Genomic DNA, 19,827 nt, shown 5'->3' with positions numbered 1-19,827 from the left:
GGGGCAGTAAATCCCCCCAACACCAGAGACCTTTGGATTAACCCTCGGAGGGCTGGCAGGGGCAAAGCCCAGATCGGGAACCCAGGCTCAGAAATTGTCAAATGCTCTCAAGTGAGAACCACCCACCTCGTGGTGTGAGATTCTGGATTCTTAGCCGTGTGCCCAAGAAAGCCCCTCAGGACAGGTTCTGTCCATGTTCTGGGTTGAATTGTAACACCCTCCCCTCCCCCTGCCCCGAAAGTTCACGTATTGGAGCCCTAGCCCTGGGACCTCAGGATTGACTGTATTTGGAGACGGGCCTCTGCAGAGGTACTGAGTTAAAATGAGCTCTGATCCACTGTGACCAGTGTCCTCATGAGGAGAGGGGATACAGACACACAGAGGGATGCCCGCAGGAGGACACGGGGCGAAGACGGCCGTCTACACGCCAGGGAGGCCTTGATCTCAGTTTTCTAGCCTCTGAACTGTTAGAGGATCAATCCGTGGATTGATCAAGCCCCTGTCTGTGGTGCTTTGTATGGCTGCCCGAGCAGACTGGCACGCCCATCTCTGCCTGGGTGCCAAGAGCTCCTGTGCTTTGTGATAGGAGCCGGCAGTGTGTGGCAGGCCCCTGCCGGCTGTGCACACGTGAGGCTCCTTGCAGTGTTCCTATTCCCCAGATGTGGAGGCTAAGGCCAAGAGGCTAAGCACATAGCCCAGGGTTGCATCGCATGTGTGTGGTGAGCCTCTTTCCAAGAGCTGAGGCTCTCCAACCTGGCGGCATGGTGGGGTCACCTGGGAAGTCTTAAAGAGTACTGATTCCTGGGCCCCACCCCAGGCTAAGTGGATTGGACCGTGTTGGAAATATTTTAAAAAATTTGCTGGCTTAGCAGGAGCTAGTGACCTATGTGTCACTTCCCACCTTCCTGTATTTCCAACGTGGTCCTCACATCCTAATCAATCAGCTTGTGCTTATGCAACTACCAGCGAAGGCTCTGGAGCCCAGATATCTGAGTTGGAATCTAGGCTGTACCATTAAGTCACTGTGTTACTTCAGGCAGTTCCTTGACATCTCTGGGCCTCAGTTTTCTCATCTGTAAGATGCAATGAGTAAGAGTGCTTACCTCTAAGGTTGTTATTAACAGAGTTAATGCTTGTAAAGTCCTTAGAACAGTGCCTAGCACCTGGAGAGTGCTTGAAAAATGTTATGTTAGAGACAAATGAACTGCCTAGGGTATTTACTCCTAGGTAGTACGGTGCTGAGGGGTGGGGGCAGGAATCAGAGACAGAAGCCAGACTGAGCCACTCTGTATCCCTCCAGGACAGAGGGCCCTTGGGAAGTGCTCTTGGGAGGGGTGGGGCAAGCACACATGGCCCCATGAGGGGCGCGGTGACAGCTGACTCCTGTTCCCCTGTAAACCGCGACACCCAAGGTCCAGGAGCCTCCGATGGACACACACAGCCCCTGGTGTCTGTCCCTGTGGGGAGGGGCCACGTCCACCACCCTCTGTGTGTCGTCCCCGTGGCTCGGAGCATACACTCGGTGCATACACCCACACAACTCAGGAGGACGAACCCCACGCTTTCTGGCAGAGAGGGGAGCCCGGTGGTTTCAAAGAGTGGAACTCAGCCCTTTGTGGGAGAAAACCAAATTCTACAAACAGCTATCTCAGATACTGATGTCCTGGTTTCTGCTTAGTACAGCGAAGCCAGCTTGTAGCGCGGTGCAGGCTCTCATGGAGGGGCACAGCCACCGGGGTCCCCCCCCTGCCCCCGTCCCCGCTGTCTGGCATGATTTGGGGAATGACTCCTGGCCACTGCGCCCCTCATCCTGCTCCCCAGTGGTGGAGAGAATGTGAGCCACGCATCCTCTTAGTTGCCTTTTTTCCCTATTCCAGCCCAGGGAGCTTCAGCTATGGGGGAAGTAATACCCCATGTAATGCAGCCTTCTGGGTGGGAATGCACCCTGTGCTGTTTCTCCTAAGAGCCGTGGCCCATGGACAGGGTAAAAAGCAGCACAAGAGCACCTTTCGGGAGTGAGCCTCATGGTGCACTTACTGGGACCTCTGGAACACTTCTGACCTGATCCTGGAGGACCCAGGCAGTGGCAGGACCCACAGACACTCAGAGGGCAGTCGCTGACTTCATGGACTGTTTGCTCACTGCGTCTTCAGGCCAGGGCTCCCACCACAGCGGCGGGCAGACACCAGCTCTCGGTGGGAGAGGGGCACAGTTTTTGGACAGTCCCCCCTTGAATCTGGCCCGAGGACCAGCCCAGAAGCGGCTAACTTCTGGTTCTGGGTTCCCAAGCGGTGGCCCAGCACGGTGACACCACGCCACAGAGTCCCTTGACATCAGGGTGATGGCAGCCTTTGTGGGGCAGGGGCGGGGCCGTAGAGACTGCAGGGCAGAGGTCCCCCTGTGGCCGGGCTCCTCCCGTGCCCACCGTCTCACCAGAGCAGGCAGGCTGCAAGGACCAGGGGCCCCGCCGTCAGCACTCTTGTGCCACAGACTCGCTGGGTGCCACAGGCATGGCGGCACCTCGCCACTCAGCGCCAACGGAACTTCCGGGTTAAGTCTTGTTAGGGTAATAAACGGGATGAAAAAACAGTATTTCACTGTATTTTTTCCTGGGGTGTCATGACAGATTGAGGGCCTATGGCTCGAGGCAAGCTGGCCTGTTCCAGCTGCTGTGACCCTGAGGCAGGGGAACAAATGGGCATGTCGCAGACTTCCCCTGCCTCGGCCGGGCCTGACTCCAGGCCCCCTGGCTCCGGCTCGCCGGCCGTCCTGCCAGCGGCGCCTGTGGGAATGTCTGTTCCTCTTGCCCTGACGGCCTGCTGGGCCTCGTGGGCCCCCAGGGAGCACGCCATGCTGATGGTGGGGGGGCTGCCCAGCCCCTGCCTGGCCGTGAAACAGACTGGTCACTACACTCGCATCCACCATCGACACTCTCACTGTTCTGACTCAGAAGCTGATCAGTTCAGGTAATGGGCCACTTGTGACCATAATAAACATGACACTAGTGCTCACTCCTGGGCCCCCGTCTGTATGTAATATGTAATATGTGTATTATCTGAGCAAGTTCCCAGAAGCTCCATGTAATAATAGTATTAGAAAACACACCATGCTTGCTATGTGCCTGTTCCAGTAACCTAGTAGAGTGAGTCTTTAAATCCTAACAACAACCCTATAAAGTAGGTACTTCAGTCATCCCTACTTTGTGTATGAGGAAATGAGGTTCAGAGGGGTTGAGTGACTTGCCTAAGCTGACATAGCTGGTTAGTGTCCAGAGCTCGAATTTTATTTTGTCGGTTTTCCTCTGGAGTTCATGCTTTTAACCAGTAACCTTTACTATGTCTGTGGCACTTAAGCAGTATTTGGGGCAAGAACATACATGGATCTTATCACTAGAGGCTGGTGCTCCAAGAGGAAAGGAGTAGATTCTCCAGGGAGTTTCCTGGAACCGACGGGTGAGATGGTAAAAACCACAGAGACCAACCTCTAGGTTTAAGAAAAAGCAAGTAAAATAACTGAAAAAGCAATCCTCCAGTGAGACCATCAGATGACATTTATGGATTTATATTCTACTACATAATGTGTTGTTGTTCAGTTGCTAAGTTGTGTTAGACTCTTTGTGACCCCTTGGACTGCAGCATGTCAGGCCTCCTCCCTGTCCCTCACTATCTCCAGAGTTTGCCCAAGTTTAGTCCACTGAGTTGGTGATGCCATCCAACTGTCTCATGATGTATCTGGGGCTTATCCAGTACTGTCCTGTGTGGGTTTTGTGCTCCGCACTTTATGGTGTCTGTTTCACGGGAGGCGAGTTCACTTGTGCAGAGCTGTTTTCGTAGATACTTTCGATGTGTTCAAGAGTCAGACCCAAGAGGTCTCTGAGCAGCCCCCCCACTGACCCCAGAGAGGGCCGGTCAGCCTGGAGACAGGCTCCCTGTGAGCAGCAAGAGGCCCCCTGTGACCCCTGTGGTGTGACTGGCGGGCAGACCCCCGCCCCAAAAGCTCTTCCCTGGAGCTGGCCATCCTATGGCCAGAGCTTCCTCCACAGCAGAGAGATGAGCTGCAGGCCCTCCCCACCTCCCATCTCAGAGAGGGAGAGAGCCCTGCTCTTCTACCTGGAGACACCGCCACCACCACAGCTCAGCCTCCATAGCCCAGCCTCCCTTGGGGTTGGCTGTGGCCGTGGACTGACCCGCAGCGCCAGTGATGCACTGAAGAGGACCCAGACACAGAGGGAAGCCCCCGGTTACTGGGGAGCAGAGCTCTCCTCCCACACGCTGGGCTCGGATGTGAGCAAGGAAGTGGGTCTGCTGAGCCAAGACTCGGAGCTGGTATAGCTCCTAGTCCATCCCAGGGAGGACTCCGCCCGGCCCCTGGGCCAAAGCGAGGATGAGCTTGAGACCCTTCCCCAGTTGGAGAGGCTGTGTCATTTGGCTTTGTGGATCCTATCGCAAAGTCAAGAAAGGGGAGCAGGGGTTACCCTCCAGCATCTTAGCCCGCCTCTCCCAGCTTGTTCTCTGATCGCACGGCCTCCTCTTAGACCCCTGGCCTGACGACTGCTCTGTCCTGCCTCAGGTTCTTTACACTTTCCGTCTGCTTGGCACACCCTCCTCCCTCGCCCACCCTGCCTCTGCAGCTCATCCTTTGGATCCCCTCTGAACACCCCTTCCTCGGGGATAATTTCCCTGACCTGCAGAATGGGGTCCGCTCACCCATTTTGTATTGCATTGTTCTGGGCACACTTGTGGGTTGTAGCCCCTGGAAGGCAAGGACCATGACTGCCCAACTGATGAATCTGTTAACATGTGGGTACTTCATGTTTGTTTAATGATTAATAAATCAGTGCATAAAGACCTGATTTTTGCCTGTCTCGGCCTAAGAAGAGCCCCCAGTTTGTGCCTGGAGTAGAGCCTATGGTGTTGCTATGTCTATAGCTCTTTTAATTATTATATACCATAATATATAATAATTATGTTATATAATTTAAATTACATAATGCAACAATTTAATTGCCTCCCATTGAACTCCATCCTGGAGCAATGAACTCCGCTCTCACTGTAGGCTGACTGCATGAAGTTTAGCCATGGGGCACTTTTCATAGCAGGTAGCTATGAGCTATCAGGTGCCTTTCACAAGCTCTCTGCTCAAAAGCCCCGTTGGCTGTATTGATCTGATTGAGCAACCGCAACGAAGCGCCATAGTCTGGGTGGCTCAAAGGACATTTACGTTCTCTGAGTTCTGGAGGCAGGGAAGACAGATCACGTGTGGGCAGGGTGGTGCCTCCTGAGGCCTCTCTCCTCGGCGTATCAGGGTCACCTGCTCCCTGTGTCCTCACCTGGTCTGTGCGCGCCTGTGCCCTAACCTGCACTTCGCACAAGGACACCAGTCCTGTTGGATCAGGCCCCGCCCCAGTGGCCGCGTTTTGACTCCATCACCTCTCTAAAGGCCTGTCTCCATACACAGCCACGCTTGGAGGTGCGGGGGTTAGAACTGCCGCACGGGAATTTGGGGAGCACACAGTCCAGCATCTGCTTCCTCTTTGTTCCTCCTCCCCATGGGGACCTGCCATGAAGCTACTCATCTGATGTTTTAATAACAAGGAGACGTCTGTCTTGGAAACAGTCAAATCGTTTGACATCAAATCTTTTGTCTCCCTTCAAACAAATGGAGCCATTCTATTTGGGTGTATGGCTGTGGTGTGGTTAAATCCATCTGCAGAGCTGGTTGTAGAACCACTTTGACAATGTTTTTGCGTCCACTGCCTATTTGACCACCAAGTATCTGAAAGCATATGTAGCGTTTCCCCTGTAAAGAGAAGATTGTGTTAACATGTCTCCTTCTGGCACACGCGCACACACACAAACACACACACATACACACATACACACACACACACACACACACCCAGTGTTTTCCAAAATGCATGTGAAGCACATTCTATGAGAGGAATTGATGCGTATCTCATGGGGGGAAAATGTTTTTATTTTAATCAAATATGCTTGTGAAATACTATGCTAAGCAAAGTGGAATAGATTTCCTTGCTGTTGAATTTCTTGGAGTCTCTAGTGTGCTGATGTGATTTGTGAATCTCTGAGATGGCTTTAGAGCAGGGTCAGCAAATCATAGTTCTACAGTACCAGTTGGTAAATATTTGAGGCTTCGCAGGTCACATGATCTCTGTTGTGCCTATTCAGCTCTGCTGTTGTCAGCTGAGAGCACCATAGATGATATGGAAATGAATGGGCATGGCCCTGTGCCCATAAAACTTTATTTATAAAACCAAGTGGCAGGCCAGACTTGGCCCTTGAGCTATAGTTTGCTGGCTCTGGTCTTAGAGTGTGAAGTGTTTTCCAAACGCGTTAGGTTACGTGGCTCTTTTTCAAGGCGTGCTCATGTTCCTCAGACCACACTCTTCCTGCAGCCAGCTCTGGACCCTCAGCCAGCCGGCACCTCCTCACTGTGCACCGTCCATTCTGTGTGCACTCAGGTCCTGATACTGTTTTATGAGGCTCATCCGTGAACTGGGCTAAATCATCTCAACCTCAGTTTAGACTTTATCCTAAGTAATCCAAACTGCTTTGGCTGGAAACTTAGCCAGGGGCCCACATTGAGGTTGTTCAGTACCTTCAGACTCTTGAGATACCTCACCAGGTATGTTATCACAGTATTTAGTAACTCAGGGAAATTGTACGCTATGGAAAGGTTGTTTTTTTCTTCATTCAAATTAGCCATTTCCCCCATCCCACTGGCCTCTGTTTGGGTGCCTGTGCATTTGAGGAGGGCATGAGGGGAGATGTGGAGGAATGGTTAAATTGCACCGGGTAGGGGGTATTTAATACAGGTTTGCAGTCATCAGCTACTTTCACTTACATTTAGAAAGTGTTTAGTCTTTGTCTTCAAGTCGATGGCTCTGGCTTCATTTTGGATGGAGAGTTTTGTGAAAGGGGGGGACTGTTTGTATTAAGACGGACGTGGATATAATCTTTCAAGGTATGAAATTTGTGCTGACTTGGTCCAAAACACAACCGCATCTGGTTATGTCTGGTCTCCACTACTCCAAAAATGTCCTGAATTCCAGACAACCTCTTGGGCTTAGAAATAAAAGTCATTAATCCTGCATTTGAATTTAATATTTGAAATTTTATCCTAATCTTTTTTTTTCTTCCACATGAATTAACTTTTGAAAAGTTGGAAAGAAACATGAGGGTTTTTTTTTTTTTTTTTAAGGGAACACTCTTAACAAAAGGGTATAAAATTAAACTAGGTTTGACCTTTTGAGTTTAGCAGATTTTCCACCTGGTCTGAGCAGGAAATGGGCTTTGCAGTAGGAAAGCTTCTTTTCCTACTTTTGGAAAGGAGTACTGTATGCATTCTGGTGGTGGTACCTCTCTTGGCTGAGCAGGAATGTGGGTTCTTCATTGACAGTTAATTGATAAGTTGTGAGATGGAGCGTCTGGGTGGAGGGCCCATTCAGAGAAAGGTTCCTGCCAGCCCTGGTCCGGTCCCATCAGAAATATTTAAGCCCCCCTCTCCCCACAAAAAATGCACATAATTCTGCAGGAATCTCACACGTGGGTGGACAGATTTATCTTGGGTTTCATCCGCTCAGGGCCAACTTCTTTCTGGCACAAAGGGTGCAAGCTTGGGGCACAGACCCAGCCACACAGATATTTCAAGTGATCTGGTAAAAGAGAAAGTCTGGGAAGGAGGGTGTCTGGGAGTCTGACGGTGGTGGGAGGTGGGGAGCAAGAGGCCCATGGAGGGAAGGGGCCCCCGCTTGGAGGAATGGGGGTTTGGGGTGTTGGGACTCTTGAAGTCAGGGGTTTGGGGAACACACATCTGACCTCTGGCTCAGATTACTGGGGGCTTCTGACAGGCAGAGAGGGTGGCACTTCTTCAGTTGGAGTTCTTGCCAGTCTGTTCACAGAGGGTCTGTATAGGCGGCCACCTAAGCCTGAATCCTGATTCCATTTTCTGTTGAGGGAGAGACTTTGGGCAAATTACATAACTTCTCTTAGCCTCAGTCTCCTTGTGTATAAAATGGAAATGAAATAGCACCTTTCTCGGAGGGCTTAGATGAGGCGATGTGTCTCCCGGGCAGCCTGGGCCTGGCACCCAGGCCTGAGCTTAAAGCAACACCCTTATAACCTAGAGAATTCTTCCTTCTTGAGCTGACGGTGTTCACCAAGGCAAAGGAGGGCTGGCTTCTCCCCTCCTACTACCCCCTGCCCTCTTTGTGACTTGTTTTTCCTTTCAGGGGTGGTCTCTGTGCTGTGATGTCACTGCCTAAAAATGCCGGGCGCAGGCATGGGGAGGCGGAAGGGGCACTTGCTGTGACTTCTTCCCGCCAGGCTCACACTCCCCAGGGGCCGCCCTGGCCATGGCTCAGGAGCTCCAGGCTCCTTCCCAGTGGAATTTATGATTCCCTCCTTGGCCAGAGATGGTTGGCTCCTCCAGGCATGAAGCAAAGCTGGCAGAAAGCTGAGGCCACAGCCCTGAGTTCCTTTTTCATCCTCGATTCATCAGGCGATGGAGGGGCTGGGTGGAGGGTGGTGCTCGTCAGACCTGGGCTCTGGCTGGTGTTGCTTTCAGATGGCTGTGGGCCCTGGGCTTGGACACAAGGGATTTGGACCAGAAGACTCACAAAAGCTCATCTGTGTCACTGGTTCTATTTTAGGCAGGTGAAGTGAGTGTTTCTGACCGTGCAAGATGAAGGGGAGCTTAGGTGATACACGCCTGCGGATCTTAAAGCTTTGTTTAAATGATGATGCAGAGAAGGGGCTGAGGGAGGCAGATGAGGCATGAGCCATGGGTGCAAAATTTAAGAAGGCTCCAAACAAGCCAGTCATCAAGATAAATACAACTTGAATGCAGCACTTGAAAAATAAAAATGCAAAAAATAATGCACTATGAACAAAACGAGGGCAGGATCAGCATTTTTACCTCAGGCTCTAATGTGGCTGACACGTGCTTTTGCATTGTAAAAACATTTCTCACAGATCAAACTCACATTAAGGTTTAAAAAGTGAATTTCTTAACAAAAGAAACTAGACGTTTTCCTGTGTGTGTGGTTGTGGTGTGCAGACGGCAAAGACTACCTGATGGGAAGAGGTCCCAGTTGAGGTGGGGGAGGGTAGGCCAGGGGCTAGCAGGTGGGTGGGTGGGCATAGTGGGCCCCTGTGGCCCTTGAACACCTGCCCCCATGTCTGGGAAGTCATACTCATGCCATGAGTGTCCACCCCTTTGGCCAGAGGCTCCCAACTGGAGCCTCCTTGGGCCCCCCAGGCTGGGCTGGCGTCCTCCCTGGGGACACTAGTGTCTTCTTTCTGCCTGAAAGGTGTGGAGTCAGTCCCTCCCCAGGGAAGATCTGGCTTAGCAGATGGATCCGGCTCCTTGGTTCTGCAGGGCTCTCTTCCTGTCCCTCTGTGGTGACCGTCACCTGGACGCACTGCTCTTTCTGGACCATCTCCCCACTGCTCACCCACTGGAAGCCCTCCAGCCTGGAGGGTAGGTGGGCCTTTGCAAGATGCCTGGCGGGGCCCAAAGTCATCCTTCATGGTGCCTGGGAGGTCATCCTCGGTTCCATACAAGCCCTCCAGATCCCATGGACAGTCTTTGCTGGAGCTCCTTGAGCACTCCATCTGTCCTTGGGCTCTGATTTATCTCAGAATCTCTGCCATTCACAGTGGATTCAGTGGCCTCAGATGGGGCCTTTAGTTGGAATGAGAGTGATCTTGTTCTTTGCATGATGTGGGAGGGGGCATGTCTGGCCTCGTTTCCTTTGGAGCTGACATTTTATTCCACAATAATCTGTGCGTCCCAGGTAAGCCTGGCCCTGCTTCCTGGCCCTTGGACGGGGTGTGCCCTGGGCCTGACCACTCTGGGCACCCTATGCCCCTCGCCTCCCACAACAAGGGCTACAGAGATGGACATGCGGCAATCCCAAGTCAACCCTTGTCCTCCCCAAGCCTTTCCCAGCACTGTTGGGAGGCATGGCTCCCTTCTCAGGGACCCCCATTTCATGGACCAATAAGACCTGATGTTGCTGGGGTTCTTTTTTACTCAAGAACAAGATTAAGACACCTGGTGTCAAAGAAGGAAAGGGACAGACTCCCAACAGCTTCCAGTCCAGGTGTGACTAAGGCCAGACTTACCCTGTCAGTCCTCCTAAAGTTAGGAGGGTCAGTGAATGGCCTTTGGGCTTTCTGGCATTCACATCTAGGAGTCTGGCTAAATTTTCAAACAGGAGTGAAAAACAAGAACAAGGTTTAGCAGAAGGATACTTGAGACTCAAAAGAAGAACTAAACATTCAGACTCTGGGAAGGAGGAACCAACCGGCAGCGGGCATCTTTGTACCCGGAACCAGGTATTCCAGGTGCCTAGGGAAGCGTCCGTGTGTTGGCTCCATGCTGTCCACTCCCACACAGAATTCCAGGAAGATAGCACCTGAGTGGTCCAATCTGCGGCCAGGGAGCTGGGTGGACAGATCCCCAGGGACCTCTGGTCCCAGGGGAGAGGTGTCCTAGGGTGAAGAGGAGGCTGGGCACCACACGTCCAGGTGCTTGCGCAGCCTGGGATACAGCAACAGACAACATGAGAGTCGTTTTCTCTCTGTCTGGACTTGAATACCTTTGAAAGCTTTAGCTCAAAGGCCCAGCAGAGGGGCTGCCCTGCAGCAGAAGGGATGTGGGGCTGGGGGTCAGACGTTCCTGGTCCATCTTGGACGTGGGTGTCCTTCCACCAAGGGCATTTCTAACCAGTAGCTGAGACCATGATGGTGCCACCCTCTCAGGGCTCCTGGGGTGACTGTGTGAGATCAGGGCTCAGTAAAGCTGTTAACTTGGGCGTAAGCGAAAGTACCTGTTTCCACCCAGACTGCAGGTGTGCCCCTTGGGAGCGTCCCTCTCGTCCTCACAGAGGGTGCAAGGTCATGTCAGGGAAGATGTGCTGAAGCCCAGGCTCCCCTATGACAAACGTGAAGACCTGTCTCTCCTGTGACATTAACTGAAATTCAGATACTCTGATAAAACCAATCAAAAATATGGCTGAAGGAGTCTTTGTAGTCAAGCTGCAACTGACATCCATGGGAATCCCAATATGCAATCATCTTCTTGAATTGTTCTATAATAATTCGAAAAGCTAATTTTTGACTAAAAAAAAGAAAACATACTCCTCTCAATTAAAAAAATGATTTATCTATGCTTGGCTGTGCTGTCTTTGTTGCTGCGTGTGGGCTTTCTCTGGTTGTGGCGAGCGGGGGGTACCTTTCTCACTGCAGTCGCTTCTCCTGTTGCAGAGCTCAGCCTCTAGGGCACTTGGGCTCCAGCAGTCTCAGTACGTGGTCTCAGTAGTTACAGCCCGAGGCTCTAGAGCATGGACTCAGTAGTTGTCGTGCACAGGCTTAGTTGCTTTGTGGCCTGTGGGATCTTCCCAGGCCAGAGATTGACCCCATGTCCCCTGCATTGGCAGACAGATTCTTAACCTCTGGACTGCCGGAGAAGCCCTCCCTCGACTTTTAAGTGTAATGGAAAGAGTAATGGAAGTGTTGGCATCTGACTCTCTCAGCTTGGAGATTAGACCTCATCATTGGCAATTATTTTCTGAGCAACTTTGGATAACTCCCTTTACCTTTTGAGCCTCAGTTTTCCCATCTATAAAATGGGAATAATAATAGCCTGGCTTCATGAAAGTAAATGAGTTAATGCATTTAAAGTGACTAGAATAGGTTGGCTCATAGGAAGTAAGCAATAACTCTTAGCTCTTATTACTGCTCCCAATTAGTAAAGATTTGGACATGTCTAGCACTTTAAATGCCTAAATGGTGTGTGCTCTCTCAGGAGTAAGCTACATCCTGAATATAAAAAGGTCCCCATGCCTAGATCTGAGCCATTTATAGCAATTCCTGTTTCCACTGTGGATTTCAGTTTTGCTGATATGGGGGGAAAATTTCAGGCCCTCTGCTGTATAAATTTAGTTAACATTTTATTGCTCGTGACTCTTTTATCACATGACTTTTGTTTCTCATTAAGTCAGTGAATGAGATTTACAAATAAGCCAAGTGAAATCTAATTAGGGTAGGGGCTCTTTCCTGAGGAATTAGTTCTCCTGCCGACCCACAGATGTTGGGAATTCAGGGAGAGCAATGCAGAGTACCCTTCGCTGCCTGGAAATGCTGAACCTGCACGCACTCACTTTGCATGTTGCACAAAAGCTGGTATAATTTTCATAGGTTTGTTTCCTGAAAATGAATATTAGTTGCCTCAAGGATCAAAACCAAAAATAGATATAAAAGACAATGGAATTGCCCTGGCAACGAAATGCCTGTATTAAATGCAGCTTGGCAATCCATGCTCGATGGGTCTATTATGAAAAAAAAAAAAGAAGAGATTTTTAAGATTAAAGTTAGGGTTTTCATTTCCTTTTTGCTTATTGAAATGTTCTGCTTCCAAAGCATGAGAAAAATTAATTTATCTCAATCAAGTACCCACATATTGTTTACACCTGCGCAGGTGTGTGTTCACATACACACACATATGTATACTTGTTGGGACTAAAATTACTGTTGTGTGCTTCCACAACTGGCCTTTGCCTGACCACTGGAGGGACTTCTGATTTTCTTCTCCTTAGGTTCTCTCTCTGTTGCAACTCTGTTTTGATCTTAGCAACCATTGGTGCCTAATGTCTTTCCAGTAATTCATGAGGGGCTGCACAATAATGATGTTCTGATAATGTTATTTTGTTTTCATTTATTAGCTGGAGTAAGTTTATACAGAGATGCTTCCCCTTGTGTACCATTTGGTTACCCAGTGATGTGGTTCACACAGGAAAGAGGATACATGATTTAGTCTTTCATTTTGTTTACCTAGTTCCCAAGTTGATAAATTGCTTGCAGTTCTCAAAAAGTAATCAATTTGAATTTTAAAAAATGATTATGAATTTGCAGAGTTAAATATAGATAGTGAATTTCAACGTACTGCAATTCAATGACTTCGGACCCAGCTTTGGGTCTACATAAGCTTATGAGTCCATGGGCCCATCATAACCTCCCCAAGCCCCAGTTTTCACTTCTGTGAAGTGGGACTGATAAGACTAACCCTCTAACATAATTGTTTGAAATGTGGCAATGTCTATGAGTATTTAACAGAAATACAGTAAATGCTATATAAATACATATTTTTGTCATTGTCATCACTGAGACAGAAAGGCTAGGCACCCTTAGAGCAATTATTCATGCAATTGTTTTATTATCTTTCTCCCCTACCAAGCTGCCAGTTCCATCAGGCCATAAATTGTGTCTGTTTTGGACGAAGATGAAAGAGCAGCTTTCCCGCTGGTGGTGGACAGAATAATGGCCCCCACGATGTTCGTGTGCTAATCCCCGCACCTGTGGATCTGCGACCTGACCTGGCAGAAGGGCCTTTGCAGATGTGATTAAGTTAAGGACCTTGAGATGGCAGAGCACCCTGGATTATCCGGAGGGGGGTGTGTGTATAAATAATTCCAGGGAGCACAGGGTTGACAGCAAGGGACACGGGGAGAGGGTCTAACAAGGAGATTAACCCAGTCTAGGGCTCAGACAGGCAGCCCTGAGAGTCAGGTTCAAGGTAAGACTCACAGGATGATGGAGCTGGCCCTTGAGAGAAGGGAAGGAGGAGCATGCCAGGCAGGCAGACCAGAGCGCAAACCCCAGTCTGATTCTCAGAACAGACGGTGCGGTGGTGTTAGTTCCTCATTATGCAGAGGGGAAGCCCGTGTCTCCGAAAGAGGCTGCCCACCAGCCCAGGCAGCACTGCACACCCTCAGAGGCGCAGGAAGGAAACTCTGGGGTTTACACAAATCCCATGTGTCTGTTTCCAGCCAGCCCAGATCCAGAAGTATTGGGGTCCAGTCTTTGAGTGCCATCACCCCAAAGCCACAGAGTCCAGCAGGGGACGATGTAGGGGGGGCGTGGATAATAAGGCTTGAGGAGCTGGTATGAGCAGGCAGACACCGCCCGGCCCAGGCCCAGCCTCGTCACCTGCAGCCACAGCGCTGAGCTCCTAAATGGGCCTCCGAAGAGGAAACATTCCCCCAGCTGCTTCAGCCATGAGAGACGTTTGTCCGTCTGTATTTTCCTTGCAGTTACTGAAATCCTCTGGCTCATGTTTAATGCCGGTTCCGGCTCGATTTTCCTTAAAATGTTGAAACCTCACTTTTTGCTGAGCGATTTTCAGTTTGAGGCCAGTGTCAAATTAGAGGCCTCCCCCCCCACCCCCGGTAGGGCCTGGCAATGGGGACTCACACCTACTCAGGACATTCAATCCACTTTGTTCTGCTCAGTACAAGCAGCCCAGTCAAAAAATCCTGATTTACGGTGCTGCTCAGGCTTCCTGTTACTTTAAACCGCGAGCGTTTCAAGCCGCACCCTGTGTTCCTGGCCAGCGCAGCTGCCTCCCGCCGCCTCCCTTGTATCGCCAGCCTTGCACTTATATAATGTCAGGAGTAAGATAATGGACTTTCCAGGGCTTCGGGTCATCCCGAACTGCATCCTCCCTTTCTTGAAAAAAATGGAGGTTAATTCACATAACATCGAATAACTTCTCTAAAGTGAACAATTCAGTGACAATTTAGTGCATTTAACTCAATCAGCTCCTCTATCTCGTTCTAGAATATTTCTGTCACCCCAAAAGGAGACCCTGTGCCCATCGGCTGTCAGTCCCCACCCCCTCCCCACTTCATGTAAGTGGAATCCTGCAATACATGGCCTTTGGTATCTGGCTTCTTTCATTTAGCCTGTTTTTGCAGTTCAATTCTTTTTTATGGCTGAATAATATTCCACTGTATTGTGACTACAGTTTGCTTATTTGTTCATCCATTGGTGGACATTTGTGCCATTTCTGTCTTTTTGGTTATTATGGAAAGTGTGGCTATGAACATTCATGTACAGATTTTTTGCTTGAGAACCTGTTTTACCTCTCTTGGATTTGTACCTGGGAGTGGAATTGAAGGGTCATATGCTGAGTCTGTGTTTGATTTTTTGAGGAACCTCCAGGCTGTGGAGTCTGGGAGGGCTTCCTGGGGCGGGCGGGTGAGGTCTAAGTTAGGACCGAGGGATGAGCAGGCATCACCGGAGGTGGTATGGGTGGACCGTGCAGCTCAGGGGTGGTGGCAGCAGCACCCAGTCCTAGAGGTTTGTGCCTGACCTCTGGGCTGCCCAAGCCTCTCCCTGCAGTGCCGAGGGCACCTGGGTCTGACCACTTTTGGTGCCCTGCAGGACCTGCTCCGGGGAGGTCTTGGCATCTGCACGGAGGGAGGCCTCTCCCTGGCAGGGCATAGGCCTTCGGGGGTTCCCTGCAGCCGGCAGATGAGGGTTGCCGCTGTGCTGCACCTTGTCCGCCCACCCAGTCCCAAGCTGGAACGGGAGGGACTGTGGAGCCCCACGGGTTTGGCTTCCAGTCATGGCTTTGCCATCTCCTGAGCTGTGTGGCCTCAAGCCAGTGTCTCTGCCACTCTGACCCTCGGTGTCTTCATCTGGAAAAAGAAGAGAGTCACACCAGGGTGGGGGAGAGCTTGCCTAGCGGGGACCCGCCTGAGCTCTCGCAGACAGCGATGGCTCATTAATCCTGTGGCACGGGGAGGCTGTGCTAGTGTTGTCCACACCTCATGGGTGAGCACACCGAACCGCAAAAAGGTTAGGACGCTGCCCAGGGCCTCACCCCTTGAAAAGTGGCAGAGTCGGGCTCTGAGCCCTCATCCCCCGACTCTCACGCCGGGCATCTTCACTGAGGCTGTTAGCATTTGCTGTCATGATTCCTTATGAGACGTGTACTCAGAGGCAGACAGAACAGGATAATAAATGTGTTTATCACGCCCCACCCCCCCAAGCCCCAGAAACCCTCCTCCCATGCCAGTCCTGCCTCCTCACACACGTCCAACCGCTTCCCTCTCTCTTGGTTCCTTTTGAAGCAAAGCCCAGACATCCTATCATATCATCGGTAAATACTTCAGTGTTTCTGAAAGGCGACTGCATTTCTGAGTGCGTGTCTTCCCCTTTGCTGTGTGTTCTTTCCTCCTCTGAGACCTGGAGCGCAGGCTTGGTCCAGAGGGCACTTGCCAAGTGTTGTTGAAGGGTGAGCGGGTGAAGGCGTGAATGAACCAGGGCCAGGAGTGATCGCTGTGGGTCCTCATGGTGGGAGTCACTCTTACCTCCCCCATGAGATAATCAGGAGGCCTCGCTTCCCTACTCCTGGGGAAGCCGAGACCTCCCTGGATCACTGGCCTGGAATCCCTCAGGGGAAGTAGGTGACAATTTATGACACGGATAAACGCTCATAAGCCTCAAAGAAAAACACTGTGTGTGTACCCAGAGCGTCATGTCCAGCCTGGTTGGAGGCCCTGCCCACAAGACTTGGGAACCTGCTGCCCAACCGACTGGGGCCAACTTGGACCGAGGTGCAGGGGGCGGGGTGGTGGAGAACCAGCCCACGCACTCCCCAACCCCTGTGGCCCGCATGTGTTGGGGAGTGTGCTGGTGCAGCCCCCGTGTCTGTGTGGAGGAGGTGCCGCTTGTGAGACCTGAGTGGTCCCGCCAGACCGTGTCCCCACTTAGCGGCTGGTCAGGAGCTTGTGGTGCTGCCTCCCGCAGGGATGTATGAACTTGCAGTAGAGGGCAGATTGAGGGAGAGTGTGCATCTTCCAGCCCAAATATCTGTCTCTGTTCTCTTAAATGCCCTGATCCCCCGTGCAAACACCAGATACCTCTGCCGCTGGCGTTGGCCACTGTCTCCAAGATGCATCTCTGCTTTGCTCCATGTCTTCATCCTGTCCACTTCTATCACCCACATTGGTTCCTGCTACTCAGTTTAGGCTAGGACTTCCAGATCCTCAGCAGATATTAAAATTTGGGATTCAGAAACAACATATCAAAGTTCCTGGGAAAATACAAGAATTTCTGAAATTGTAAATTACTTTACATTCTACGGTGCTTATAGTGTCTTGAATAACAATGAAAGACCATAATAGTAAATGGTAAATCATTTTCTGGGGTTGGATTATATGAGAAGTTTCATTCAAAGTTTTTTTAAATTAAAAAATGCAATGGTAAAGCATAGGTTATTACTGTTTTAAATCAATATATTTTGCCAATATTATGTATTCAATAATAGCATTTCACATTAATTTGCACCTGATTGAGATGTCTGATAATAGAAAATATTAAAAGAAAAACATATTAACACAAAATAAAATGTCAAATAAAATCTTGAAACAATTGTGGCACCACACATATTTATTAATTATAACTTTGTGGTCTTGATGTTGAAATCTTAAAAACACAGTCTACTAATGGCCCTATCTGAAGATTTTGATGTCCATTTTTTCACAGATAATCCAGACTTAGAAAATTTTCCTTGACTTGGTATCTACGTTGGTTGAATGGCTAAGACTGCATCCAAAAGCATTTGCAGTCTGGGCCTTAAGTGCATACTGCTTTATATAAATTAAATTCCCTTTTTTAGCACTGAAAAAGTTTTATCCACTGGCCTGACTGTGGTTTGCTATTGCAATGGGCGTAGGTGCATCATGGAAGGTCAGCTTCTGATTTCACTTAGAGTGTCTGCAGTGACACCCCCCACTTCTGCTTGCATTTCTTCTGTTGAAGCGTTTACAAAGATAGGTGCCCTGCCACAAAAGCCCATGTACCATAAATACTTCCAAATCCAGCTCGTCTAGAAACATTAGCAACTCTGCACAGAATCATGTCAGTTACCACGGTAAGGCCTTGTTTTGCTTCCATAAATTGTCGTTTCTTGGAATACCACTCATGCGACTTGAACACATATAAACTTACTGATATTTATGTAATTTGCAAGAACGACTCACCCCAGAGCTCCCAGTTAGGACAGGACAGGGTGGGGGCACCTCCTCTTGCCTTGCCTTCCTGCCACAGTCCCCGGGAACACTGGCTTTACCTCCAGGGCTGCCCCTGGTGTGCGCCGACACCTCACGCCCGGCTCCTGGTCACAGCCTCCTGGCCTCCTGCCTGCCCCTCCACCGCCCAGCCCTACCCTTTCCCCAGCAACCAGGTCCTGCTGGATCAAACCCCATAGTCTTCACACCCAGGAGACGCCAACAGTGACCAGATGGGTCTGCTCCACCCTGCAAAGTTTCCAGCCTTCTCAGTGGCGTAGCTGTCTCTGTCTCTCCCTTCTCCCTCCCACCCAGGACCCATTCCTTCCTTTTAAATTAATAGAGTTTAATTTTTGGTGTAGTTTTAAGTCTGCAGAAAGTTGAGTAGTGCAGGGAGTTCTCATACACAGTTTTCCCTACCATTAACATCTTGCATTTGCGAGATGATTTGTGATGGTTTGTGATCAAGGTGATGAAGTAACCTTGATAGGTTATAACTAACAGAAGTCCATAGGGTTCACTGTTGGTGCTGGATGTTCTGCGAGTTATCCACTTACAGCCTCATACAGAAAGCTGCTGCTGTTGCTGCTAAGTCGCTTCAGTTGTGCCTGACTCTCTGCGATCACATAGACGGCAGCCCACCAGGCTCCCCCGTCCCTGGGATTCTCCAGGCAAGAACACTGGAGTGGGTTGCCATTTTCTTCTCCAATGCATGAAAGTGAAGTCGCTCAGTCGTGTCTGACTCTTAGCGACCCCATGGACTGCAGCCTACCAGGATCCTCCGTCCATGGGATTTTCCGTGCAAGAATACTGGAGTGGGTTGCCATTGCCTTCTCTGCATACAGAAAGCTTCACCTCCCTAAGCATCCCCTTTAGAAAGGTGGGAGGACCTTTTAAAACAGGCCGTCTGTCCGTAAATATCCTAGCACAGCGCCCGGCATTCAGCAGACACTTACGGACATCTGGCAGCCCCTTCCTAATGGAGATGAGCCCTCCCAGGTTCTCGACCCACCCAGGACCCACTCTGTCCCCTACCTGGGCCTTGTCAGCAGGAAAAGGCCATGCTAAACGGCATTCTTACTGCTCAGATGCCACTGGGGAGCGGCCGCTGTGACTCCTCCCATGAAAGGGCGGCTTGTGTGGGTTGTTGACTTTGGGTTGGTCATTAACTGCTCCACCGGGTCCCAACATCGCAGCTCCCAGGCCGGGCAGCTCGGGCGGAAATCTGCCACCGATGATGGGGGCATAGAAAACAAGGAGTGACAACCAGGCTGTTGAGCTCTAGCAGCTCAAATAGCATCAACAGTGTCGGTTCTTGGTGGCTGCTCCTCCAGAAGGTAGCTGGAGTCTGGCCGTCCCCACTCCTGCATTCCTTTCCGAGGGAATCAGCCTGGAGCGGAGTCGATGGCATCTGCAGCCAGGCTGTCACGATTCCCAATGCAGAGGTGGATGAAGAGGCAGGTGCCTGGGGCTGCAGGGGGTGGTGGACACCTGTTGATTGCCACTGCTGCCTAATGAGCCATCCCAGTTTAGTGGTTTTGGACAACGACCTTGTGTTTCTCACTATTTGTGGTGCCCAGTGGTTCCGCAGCCCACGTGGTTATGTCAGGGTCACTGGCGGGATGCGTGCAGTGGATTAGACTTTGCAGGACCTGGCCGCGGTCGTGCCTGGGACTCCTCTGGGTGGGCTGCTGCAGGGTGCCACGTTGGGCAGGCTGGGACTCGCTGCCTCACCGAGCAGCCCGCAGCCTGTCCCCCACTGGGCGCCAGCTGGCCCGCGGGGCCTCGTTTCTTACACCCTGGTAGTCAAAGGCACGTCCGTCACCCGTGGTGTCGGGATGGGGTCGCTTGTCACCTGACAGCCCAGGAATGTAAGTGATAGATCAAAGCTTCTTCCCACCTGAGCTGGGGACACTGGCAAGAGAATAGAGTCTTTGTTTAAAAGG

Source organism: Muntiacus reevesi, chromosome 2 (assembly GCF_963930625.1).
Source record: "Muntiacus reevesi chromosome 2, mMunRee1.1, whole genome shotgun sequence".
Taxonomy (NCBI): Eukaryota; Metazoa; Chordata; class Mammalia; order Artiodactyla; family Cervidae; genus Muntiacus; species Muntiacus reevesi.
This window is presented reverse-complemented; position numbering follows the sequence as displayed.